Source organism: Sciurus carolinensis, chromosome 3 (assembly GCF_902686445.1).
Source record: "Sciurus carolinensis chromosome 3, mSciCar1.2, whole genome shotgun sequence".
NCBI classification, from domain to species: Eukaryota; Metazoa; Chordata; class Mammalia; order Rodentia; family Sciuridae; genus Sciurus; species Sciurus carolinensis.
Window position 1 is genome coordinate 45679678 of NC_062215.1, and position 12015 is coordinate 45691692.

At 41.7% G+C, this 12015-nt stretch overlaps 1 non-coding gene across 1 annotated transcript; it reads right to left on the minus strand.

Annotated features, from left to right (window-relative positions):
* Positions 1–3361: 3361 nt before the first annotated feature.
* On the minus strand, positions 3362–3435 carry Trnam-cau (transfer RNA methionine (anticodon CAU)). The gene has a single exon. It is a non-coding gene; the product is annotated as a tRNA-Met (tRNA).
* Between the last annotated feature and the right edge of the window lie 8580 nt (positions 3436–12015).

A 12015-nucleotide genomic window follows, 5' to 3' on the forward strand; every position in this document is an offset into this window, starting at 1 on the left:
CAATTTAGTAAAAGGTTTCCAAAAGACTGTCCCATGATCCAGTAACAATGCTACTACATATTCATCCCTAAGTAAAGAATCAGAGCTGCGTCCAAGGATCTAGCTCCAAAAAGGTTTTAAAGATGTTCATCTGTTGTTTTTTAAAAAAACAGGGCAACAACCAATATTTCTAATTCAGTTATATTTCCACACTATGAAATAATATTAGACTTAATGATATTGCAGTAGATGTATGTATATTGACATGAAAATGTTTGAAAAACAGGTAATCATGCGACATATGTCTAATATAAATTCAGTTTCTCTTATGACTACCTCCTCCCCAAAGACTGTATATCAAGGTGCTAATAGAGAGTTCCAGGTAGTAGGATTATTTCCCCATTTATTTTCCATAACTTACATGTTTCTTTTAAAATAAGAAAATAAGGCAAGAAAAGTTACTAAATTTTAAATTATATTGCAAGTGGTAATAAATGCTGTGTTGCCCTGTCGGCAGACAAAACCATCCTTCTGACTTGACTGGGAAACCAGCAGGTTCTAGTAACCAAAGCCTGAGGTGGAGGAAGGCCCCGGGGAGCCCAGCCTGCCTCAGGCAGATTTGTTGCAGTGGCAGCTCAGCACATCACATCAAGGCCTCAGACTGATGCTCAGTGATCTGAAAATCAGGTCCCCTCTGAGCTGCATCCTCTGGGGACAGTTCCAACACACCTAGTTTAAGCAGATTACATACAAGGACTGGTGGAGGGCTGACATAGGCTGGTGCATGAATTTGAAGCACCTAAGTATTGGCCTGAAAAAAAAAAAACGGACATTTTAATAGTGATGGAGGGGTGATCTCACAGCAGAGACACTGAAGGGGAAAGAAAGCAGAAATGGCCCAGTTTAAGGTGTTCCAGGGATCCTGAGGCACCTTCCACTGAAAGGAGTCACAGTACATTCACCTGTTGTTCCCATGAGCTGTGCAGGGATTCCTTCTATGTACCAGAGAATTGAGAAAAGGGTCAACATTCCCATTCTTATACTGCTATGGTCTGAATGCTTGTGTGCCCCCAAATTCATGTATTGAAATCCTAACCCTCAAGGTGACAGTATTAATAGGGGGGAGGGGACTTTAGGAGGTGATTATGTCCCAATGGTGGAGCTTTCATGAAAGAGATTTGTACTCTTATAATAAGAGGTCTCAGAAAGCGCACTCACCTCTCTTGCCATGTGAAGACACAGTGAAAAGATAGGCATTAATGAATCAAGTATATAGTCCCCACCATATACCAGTGCCTTGATGTCAGACCTCCAGCCTACAGGATTGTGAGAATCGACCTGTCATTGATAAGCCACATGGTCTACGGTATTCTATTTTAGTAGCCTGAATGGACTAATAGATACAAGGTAATAGATGTACATGGATGAAATATGCTAGTGTGTAGAGCTTTTTTACAAGGAGGTTTTTTTTTTTTTTTACACTGTATTTTTGCAAAATCAATGGAGAGAAACTAACACAGGTTTTATTTTCTCTGCTTTTGAGATAGAGAATAGGAGGTGAGAGTGGAGGCAGGAAGCAGGTGGGGCAGGGACAAAGAGGAAGAAAAGCTGATGCCTTGGCATCTCCTCTGAGCTAGTGCTTTGTAGAATTCTCTCATCTAAATTATAAGTCGGCAAGGCCACTGCTATCAGACTAACATTCACCCAGGCACCATGGAGGCCGAAGGCTTTCCTTAAAGTTCCCAGGCTCAGACAGGCAAACCTTGACTCCCCAGATGGTCTTTCACGTAGGGTCACATTCTCCCTAAATAGCCAGACTCAATTAAGTTTGTCCAGGCCCACACTGAAACTGGGATCTCCATGCTATCATTTAAGATAAAGTTTGCAAGTAAATAGTTTCTGCTAGCTTCCAGCATACTTAACTCTCCAAAATTTACAACAACAGATAAGTGCATTACAAATGAGCATCATCAATTTTTCTTGTTTGTTTGGGTAAGGCAGATCCAGGCAATTCTGTATGAGATAATCTTTTTTCATGTCCTCTAAAGAAATGTGGCTACTTGAAAATAGCAAAGTGGATCTTAGAGGCATGATTCCTGAGGGGTCACATGTGTTGCAAAGAAAGCCCTGGCTGAGGAAAAGAGGGAAAAAACCTAACAAATTACCTTCTTTCCCAGAGTCACAGGACTCAGGGACAAAGTAAGCTTGGGAAAGTGGGGGGAGGGTGTTTGGGAACTGTCACCAGGCAAAAGCAATCATACCCATTTGAGGAGCTGTGCGCGGCCCTGCCCAGCTCATGCTGACTGTTGATAGCAACTGAGAGGGAAGAAATGTGTTCATCCTCATCTACAAAGACAAATATGTTATGTATGCACAGAAACACAGAGGGCAGTGAAAAGAAATAACAACAGAACAATATTCTCAATAATTTGTATTTTCTTTTTGATTGTCTGTGTTTTCCCTTTGCTTTCATTAAAAAATAAGTTGGAAGGTGATATGATTTGTATCCAGAAAGATCCCTAAAAAGCTCATGTGTTAAAGCAATACTGCAATGTTCAGAGGTGAACCAAATGGATCATGAGATCTCTGAACTTGCAGTGGATTAATCCATTTGGTGGATTAATAATTTGAATGTACTTACTGAGAAGTGCTGAAAATAATAGGTAGGTGGGATGAGGCTGAAGGAAGAAGGTCATTGGTGGCATGGCCTTGGGGACTGTATCTGTCCCCCACCCCTTCCTTTCTCTCACTCTTAGCTTCCTGGCTGCCACAAGCTGACAGTCCTCTCTGCTCTGTCCTTCCACCATGATGTTCCTACGATGTAGTCAGCTGACCATGGGCTGAGACCTCTGAAATCAGAGCCACAGTAAATCTTTCTTCCTCTAAGTTGTTCTTGCTGGGCATTCTGCTCACAGTGGCAAAAGAAGCTGGCTAACAGAAGGGAACACTGGCTGGCTTTCAAAAACAATGTGAAGATTAACCCTGCAGTCATGAAGGACAGATCCAACCTGCAGAAGCTTATTATTTTAAAACTTCTGACCTGAAGATTTGCCACAGAGAGCAAACATTCTGGTTCATTCTCTCTGCTTTTAATGGAGCCAAGGCAGAAATGCAGCTGTCTATTTTGTGGTCCTTTGAAAATGCAAGTTCAATAGCAGTACATTCATGAGAGACCTGTTTTTTTAGGAAGAAAGAAGTCCTCACTCCCTGAGAATATAGCCTAAGAAGGCAGATAGTGCCAGGACTCTCTAAATTCTATCCCAATAGATTGCAGAAAGAAGGTATTGAGGAGACATAGAAATGGTCATGGTAATTCAACTGCCATGGAAATCAACAGCTGTAATGAGAGAAGAGGACTTTTTTTTTTTTTTTTTTTTTTTTTTTGCAGTACTGGGGATTGAACCCAGGACCTTGTGCTTATGGGGCAAGCACTCTACCAACTGAGCTATATCCCCAGGCAGAAGAGGACATTTTTAACTGACATTTTGTCTTACTCCATTGGGTCTACTATAACAAAAATATCACACATTGGGTAATAAACTATAACCAATTATTTATCAAAGTTTGGGAGAGTGGGGAGTCCCAGATTGGAATGTTGGCAGATTCAGTGACTGGTGAAAGTCACTTTCTGGTCATAGTCAACCATCTTCTCACTGTGTCTTCACATGGAAGGGATGAGGAAGCCCTTAGAGGGAGCTGTTTTATAGGGGCACTGAGTTCTTTCATGAAGGTTCTAATCTTTTATGACCAAATAACCTCTCAAGGGCTACTACACTTCCTCATACCATGAGCTTGAGGGTTAGGGCTTCACCATATAAATTTGTATAGGACATGAGCCTTCAGCCCTCACTATTTTCTACCATATTATTTGGAGAACCTATCAAGAATTTCTGAAGTTTTCCCTGTGTCATATTTGGGTACAATTTCAATTCTCTTTTAAATTCACAATTATTTGGCTCACACTTTCTAAGGGAAAAAGGACTTTTCTATCTATAACAACAATAAGACTTCCACTTGATCATCTCTGTGGCACTATGGGAGTAGAATGGTTCCAGAGTCATTGTTGAATCCATTCCACCAGTGCCCACCCACCCCTGGCTCTCCCAGTGGCTGGGGCCATGCTCTGGAAAGACAGCCTATGGCCCATGGCCCTGGGTAATTAGCAGTCTCTTCTGGGGCCAAACCAGCTAAGTTGGCCTCATTAACACAAAGTCCCTAGTTAACGCTCCAGTCAAAGGTATTTCTTGTAAAATCACTCAAGGTCTGGATGCCTGGTTCATCCTTTGATTGAATTAGAAAGTAAACTTCTTGACATTGAGTCCCTCAAGGCCCTTTGTAATCACAGCAGAGAACTGTGACAGACTGAAGTGGGTCAAGAGGTCACTGCAAAAGTAAGGCTCATGTCATCAACTCGGGCACTGACAAAGAGCTCTCCCCTAGAGGAGGGTGTAGGCACCAGTAGAGTCGCCTCCCTGGATTAGCTATACTTGATTTTTTTTCCTTCCTTCTCTTTTGATCATGTAAAGGAAAGTCCTAAGAATGTCACCCCAAGCTCCTTTTGCAGTCCCTTCTACACACTAGAAACTCTTTATTGGGGTCTAGCTCCAATATTCATTTATTTCATAAGTACTAATTCAGTAAAAGAAAAGATAATTACTTATAATGTATAACAAAGTCCTAGGGGAATAGGGGCAGAATGACCAGTTACAGAGAATTCCCTAGTAGATTGGATGTGACAGACTTCAGTTCTCATTACAGAGATGCTGAGAGAGACACCCCACTATCGTTCATGCTTGGGTTCCTGTGTTCGACAAATCAAAGGCCAGAGCAGCAGGCCTTTGATTCACACTCAATGCTTGGTGTGCCAGTGGTTTTTGCTGTCATCGCTACTGACATATTTAATGGGCTAAATTACAGTCATTTCCTTATGTGATTAGTCCCTTGTTCAAGGATGGCAGTCAGTAACAGTGGTTTCTTTACTATTACAACTCCTCAGTGCACAACACCACGGTTAGCACATAGTAGGTGTTCACGTGGTATCGACTGACTAAATTTGATATGCATAATTATATTGCCAACACAGCCAGCATCAGCAGCCCTTCTCCACAAAATCCACAGCCCACCAATGCAATTGCAGTTTGATTTTTATCCAGTCATACAGGTGAAAGTAATTAGTAAATTGTGAAGTTCCATGTGTATGTGAAATGGCATTGCTCATTCCTGTGCATAACTGGATCCACAGAGAAAGGACCTGGAACTTGAACTTTCATCCTAATGTAGACCATATATGAACTATATGGACTCACTCCTAGGTCCTTTGTGTCTGAGTATAATTCCTCATTGAGTCTCTTTTCCAAGTTCCTCTCCAAGTTACCAAGAGTTATTTGGGAAGCAACCTAGAAGGGTTTCTTCCTTAAAGGAGGGCAGGAAGGGAATAGGGAAGACTTAGATAGGTATTCGTGGGCAATAAAAGAAACAGCTACATCCCAAGGCAGGTGTTCAGCACAATGGATATTTGTTTTGAATGAGGGTCTTCCTGGCATCTGAACCCCCATGTTTGAAGAAGTCCCCACAACGAGAATCAAAATAGTCCAAAAAGCCAAAAATAATCCAAATGTTTGCCTTCCCAGTCAGCAAGTGGATGGTGTATCCCAGGTCCTTAGGACACCTGTGCCCACCTCCAAGTACTTTTCCTGAGAGTTAGAAATGCAAACACACAGGAAGTATATGAAAGCCACTCCAGCAGAGTTGGTTAGGTAGCTCCAGGCAATATTTAGATCCAGAAATAGCCATTCAGGAGGATTATCTATACCAGGAGCTGGCAGCACCATGCTCACGTGAGTCTCTTGATCCTTTGCCGGGAAGCTAGTTCTGGACAGTCTAGCATTCCTTGGCACCCCACCTGTGTCCAGCCTGGTTCTTCATAGTTTCCCATCTTTCCCTTTATTGCTAAGATTGCTATAGAGATGATCTGAAATGTTGAAACAGAGATAAAGAAAAGTCTCATGGAAGTCCACAGGAAATAAACCAGAGACAAATGCATGCAACTTAGGGAACAGGGTTTCTAGGTATAAGGTATTTGGAGGAATCTGAGGTTACTGTGCTGCATGCCAGCAGACAGAACCCTTGGAAAGTCCCAGACTTCTAATCTTCCACTATAGCCCTCTTCCTATTTCTGGCCTGTGTGACATCCTCCATTTCAAAGAAGCCCCAGGTATGAGAATTTCCCTTTTCCCTTATAGTAGTTACATTTTTGTGGCCACCTTTGAGTATGTCCTTTGGAAAAGCAACTCTCCAGTCCAAAGGTATCCACATTTAGAAAGTTTTTGATGTATGTTGCCAAATTCCCCTCCAAAAGTACCAATTTACCAATTTACACTTCGAATGGCAAGTATATTAAAGAGCCTTCTCTCTCCATCCTAGCTAACACTGGGGATTATCATTCTTTTGAGTTTTTGCCAATGCATTGGGTTTAACATTGTATGTTATTGCTGTTTCAATTTGCACTTTTGAAATTGCTTATGAAATTAACATATTTTCGTGTTAATTGTCAGTGAGTATTCTTTTATAAATTGCCTGTTCTGTTTTATTTTCAGGTGATTGTTGACATTTCTTACTGACTTAGAAAAAAATTTAATATATGCATGATGTTATTCTCATTTCTCAAAAAACGTTTTCTGTGGGGTTTTCCGGGAACCCCAGCCTCGGGCATGGTCAAGATGGCGCCTGACGCTGAGCCAGAGGCGGCCAGCTATACAGTAAACAACCAGCGAATTCCAATAATTGGCTAGTTAATGATGTGACTAGGGCATGCCCCCCCCCTCGTGCACCAGTCCTGTGCCTGCAGCTGTCCGCGTTTATCTTGTGTACTCTCCCCTGATTGACTGAAGTGTATATAAGCCTGGTGGGTGGGAGAGTAGGGGGGAGAAGCTGAGGAAGGGACGGAAGAAGCGGAAGAACCGGCGGCGACGACGGCGGCCGCGGCAGCAGCGGGAGCGGAGCTGGAAGGAGGAAGTACGCGGGAGTGGAAGGAGCTGGGAAAAGGAAAGCTGAGAGTGCGCAGAAGTTAGGGGTAAGAGAAGCGTAGGAAAGAACCTGTGCACAATAAACTTCCAAAGCTTCAGACGTTTGCCGTGTTTCTCTCTGCGGGCAGAGGGGACGCGACAGCTGGTGCCGAAACCCGGGACTATAAAAGGGACAAGGTAAGATATCTTAAAAAATTTTTTTTAACAAGCTAAACCGGTTATAAAGAAGTCAAAAAAGGTAAACAGGTAAAGAAGTCAAAAAAGGTAAACAGGTAAAGAAGTCAAAAAAGGTAAACAGGTAAAGAAGTCAAAAAAGGTAAACAGGTAAAGGAGAGGCGCCTCGACGTTCGCGGTATAGCGACTATCCGGATACGCGGAATGCGGTCCAGTTAAAGGGTATCAGGACACGCTATCAGCGGTCCTGGGGGCACGCGGAATGCGGTCCAATTAAAATAAAAATAAGGACACACGGAAGGTGGTCCGGTATCGGGACACGCCATTAGCGGTCCTGGCGCGTGGAACGCGGTCTAATTAAAGTGAAAGTAGAAACATGTTTGAAGCGGTCCTACGTGAAAAGCCGCTATAAAAATTTTAATGCGCATTTGATAGTTTTCCTTTCAGCAATCTCCTTGCTCCTGGCAGCTAGGCCACTGTTATTGTAATTACCATAACTAAAGCTATTCAGATTAGTAGCAATGGGGTCTGGGTGCGGCAACCCCTCAGGGAACCATTGAAAAACAATGGGATGCCATTGAGGAAAAAAAAAAAAAAAACAGCTAAAGTAAAGAAAAGCCGCTTAGTGTGCCACAAGGGGTATCTTCATGAACAGGATTTAATAGTAACAGAAAAGAACGCTTAAAGAGAATAAAGTGAGGAAAAATTGAGTAGTGGTGACCTAGAAAATAAATGCTCAAAAAATCTAAGAACAAGGGAAAAAAGGGAATTAAGCTTAACATAAAGAACCCCCAAAAGGAATAACCAAGTGGTAGTGAAAACTTAAGAACAAGGGAAAAAGGTAGGAGAAACCCAAGCCTAATAGAAAGATCTTCAAAATCTGTAAAACCTGCCCGTATTTGAAGAGCAAATGGAGATACCATCAACTATTAGAAAAACTTTAAAGAGGCAGTTAAGACTATTGGAGACAGCTATGCAGAGCAGTGTTATCTGGAGAACAATGGCTAATTGGGGAAGCTCAGTAGCAAGAAATAGCTGTTGAAACTGCTTGTAGAAACATAGTGGCAAGGTTTCCCGATAGAAATGTTAATAGGAGAAGGCCAATACATTTCAATAGATGCACAAAATCAGCAGCAAGGAGATAATGCCCTAACAAAAGATAAGAGATAACTATAGTAAAATCAGTTACACCTTATGCCCCAGGGCTATGTCCAAGATGCAGAAGAGGAAGTCATCGGAATAGTGCCTGTCAGCCTATTAGAGATAGGGAGGATAATTTCCTAGGGTCGAATCCTGAACTTCAAAAAAAAAAACGGGAGACAGGGCCCTCCCCAGGGCCCGCAACAAATATACGGGGTAATTCAACAAGTTCCCCGACGGTGGTATCCTCCCACAGAGAAGGGGAGCGCAGGGCCACCTCAGGGAGTGCAGGATTGGACATCTGTGCCACCTCCAGACTCATACTAACCCCAGATATGGGGGTGCAGATGGTTGATACTGATTGGCATGAAAAAATCCCACAGAACAGTGTAGGGCTATTACTAGGTAGAGGTTCCTCAACACTAAAAGGACTTATAGTACACCCAGGGGTTATTGATCCTGATTTCACTGGACAAATAAAAGCCTTGGTCTCTTCACCAAAAGGAATTACGGTCATCTCTCCAGGGGATCGCATTGCACAAATGCTTATATTGCCCAGTCAACATTCTTTGTGGCCCAGTGAAAATACAAATAAAAGACAAGGAGGTTTTGGATCAACAGGAACCACTTTAATAAACCTTACTATGGATATGGAACAGAGGCCCCTCCTAAAATTAAAAGTGGGAAATATGGAATTTGCAGGTTTATTAGATACGGGAGCAGACAAAAGTATTATCAGTGCAATGGTCTGGCCAAAGCACTGGCCATTGATCACAGCAGCTCAGAGCTTGAGAGGCTTAGGAGTAGCAGAAAGCCCCAATCAAAGTGCTTCCTCATTATCATGGAAAGATACAGAGGGACACACAGGTATATTTCAACCATATGTCTGTAATGTTCCTATTAGCCTATGGGGACGAGACGTCCTGCAGCAAATGGATATGAAACTCACCACTGACCAGATTTACCAAGGGACTCCTGTAAGAAATATGTTACAAAATATGGATTATGATGATAAAAAAGGATTAGGAAGACATAGCCAAGGATCTACCCAACCACTGTCTTTACCTCCACCAAAAAATGATTCTCATGGATTGGGTTTTTCCTAGGGGCCACTGATAAACCATCAATCCCTATAATATGGAAAGATGATAAGCCTCGCTGGATTCCACAGTGGCCCCTAACAAAAGAAAAGCTAGAGGCAGCTCATAAGTTAGTATAAGAGCAGGTACAAGTAGGTCATTTACAACATTCTACCTCTCCTTGGAAGACTCCAGTATTCTTAACAGAGAAAGGGTCAGGAAAATGGAGGTTGTTGCATGATTTGGGAGCCATAGACGAACAAATGTACCCTATGGGACCCGTCCAATGTGGACTCTCTCTTGTCACTGCACTACCAAAAAATTGGCCTATTATTCTGGATTTAAAAGATTGCTTTTTCTCTATACCCTTACACAAAAATGATTGTTGGAGATTTGCCTTTACTTTGCCCTCTCTTAATCACACTCAGCCTGACCAGAGATTCGAATGGACTGTTTGCCTCAAGGTATGGCTAACAGTCCTACTATATGTCAAATATACGTAGATAAAGCGTTAACAACTACTAGACAAAAGTTTAAGAGATTGTTGATTTATCACTATATGGACGACATACTTATTTGCCATCCAGAAAAAGAAGTTTTGTTAGAAGCATTACAATTTATGACTCAAGCATTAGAAAAGAGAGGACTAACGATAGCCCCTGAAAAATTACAATTAGAGGAGATCCAAGAATATCTGGGTACAAGGCTCACTGCTACTACAGTTAGACCAACAAGGTTGACCATCAGGACAGATCAATTGAATACCTTGAACGATTTTCAGAAACTCTTAGGTGACATTAACTGGATTAGATCCTATTTAAAATTATCCACAGGGGAATTAAAACCTTTATTTGATATATTAAAAGGTAATCCTGACTTGAATTCCCCTAGGAAACTTACTCCTGAAGCGCGGATATCCTTACAGCTAGTAGAGAATAGACTTCAGCAGTGTTACGTTGATCGTTGTGATCCTACTCAACCATTAAGTTTAATCATAATCTCGGAGAAACATACCCCTTTTGGCATAGTTTGGCAAGGAGGACCTCTGCAAAGTATAAATCTCCCTAGCTCTCCGGCTAAAACATTGCAATCATATCCCCAAGCTATTGCTCAGGTAATATTCAAGGGAATAGAATCTTGCATTACTGTTTTTGGAATCCATCCGTCTATTATTATAACTCCTTATTCCACTCAGCAAATTAAATGGTTAATTAATAATGATGATGATTGGTCAGTATTATATTGTACCACTTCAGCTCAGTTCGATAACCATTATCCCCAACATCCCTGGATTCAATTCTGTAAAAATACTCCCATAGTTTTCCAAAAGTGACTAGTGTCCAGCCTCTTAAAGACTGTGTAACCATTTTTACTGATGGTTCCAAAAATGGAGTAGGTGCAGTACTTATCGGTGAACAACTTCACACCATAATAGTTCCACCCAACTCCGCACAGGTTACTGAACTTGCAGCTGTAATATTAGCCTTTAAATTAGCAGATAATCAGCCATTCAATCTTCTATCTGATAGCTTATATATCGTTAACGCTTTACAGGTTCTTGAAACGGTACCCCATATTTCTTCCATGTCCACGGTAGCTTCTTACTTTACTACGCTACAAAACCTTATCCTACAGTGTAAACATCTATTCTATGTAGGACATATTAGAGCTCATTCTAATTTACCAGGACCTTTGGCCAATGCTAATGACTTGGTAGATATGGCCACCAAATCAATTTTTGTTTTTTCCATAGAGGAACAGGCAAAACTCTTTCATGAAAAATTTCACGTAAATTCCACTACTTTGAGCAGAAAATTTCCTATATCCAAATGTATGGCTCGACAAATAGTAAAAAATTGTCAACATTGTGCTCCTTTAATCCCAGTGCAATCCTTTGGAGTTAATCCTAGGGGACTGCTGCCTGGCCATATTTGGCAGATGGATGTAACCCATATTTCTGAATTTGGTACTGTTAAGTATGTACATGTGTCAGTAGACACTGCTTCAGGAGTCATTATGGCTTCTGCTCATTCTGGAGAAAAGGTAAAAGATGTCATTCAACATTGCCTACAAGCGTTTGCTGGCTGGGGCATACCTAAAGTTATTAAAACAGATAATGGTCCTGCTTATACTTCCAAAAGCTTCCAGTTGTTTTTACAAACATTTAACATCCAATTAGTCACTGGCATCCCCTATAATCCTCAGGGACAGGGCATTGTGGAAAGAGCACATCTTACTTTAAAAAATGTCTAAATAAACAAAAAGGGGGAATAGGAGCCTCCTATAAGTCTCCTAAAGATAAACTTAATTTAGTTCTTTTCATTCTAAATTTCTTAACTCTGGATAGGGACGGCCATTCTGCAGCTGATCGACATTATAATCCCCATAATACTTCTCAAGTATGGGCAAAATGGAAAGATGTCCTGACAGGTTGTTGGAAAGGACCGGATCCAGTCCTTCGTTGGGTCCGAGGGTCTGTTTGTATTTTCCCACAGGATCAACAGACTCCAGTCTGGATTCCAGAAAGGCTGGTCAGAGTTTTACAGCATGCAAGTGATTCTGCTCCTCCTCGCGGTGACAAGCCTGAGCCTTCCTCCAATAACAGAAACTCAGACGGA